Below are 204 nucleotides of genomic sequence, written 5' to 3' on the forward strand. Positions count from 1 at the left end.
TTTACTCTGACCAAGGACTTTCTCAGTCTCATGCTCTGCCAGGGAGGAAGCAGAGACAGGACACCTGACCCAAACTGGCCAAAGGGCTATTCCATACCACAGCACGTCATGCCCAGTATAGAAACTGGGGAGAGTTACCCGGAAGGCCCAGATCGCTGCTCGGGTTGGGCTGGGTATCGGTTGGTGGGTGGTGAGTGGTTGTGT

This window comes from Nestor notabilis, unplaced genomic scaffold, assembly GCF_000696875.1.
Source record: "Nestor notabilis isolate BGI_N333 unplaced genomic scaffold, ASM69687v1 scaffold6668, whole genome shotgun sequence".
In the NCBI taxonomy this organism is placed as follows: domain Eukaryota; kingdom Metazoa; phylum Chordata; class Aves; order Psittaciformes; family Psittacidae; genus Nestor; species Nestor notabilis.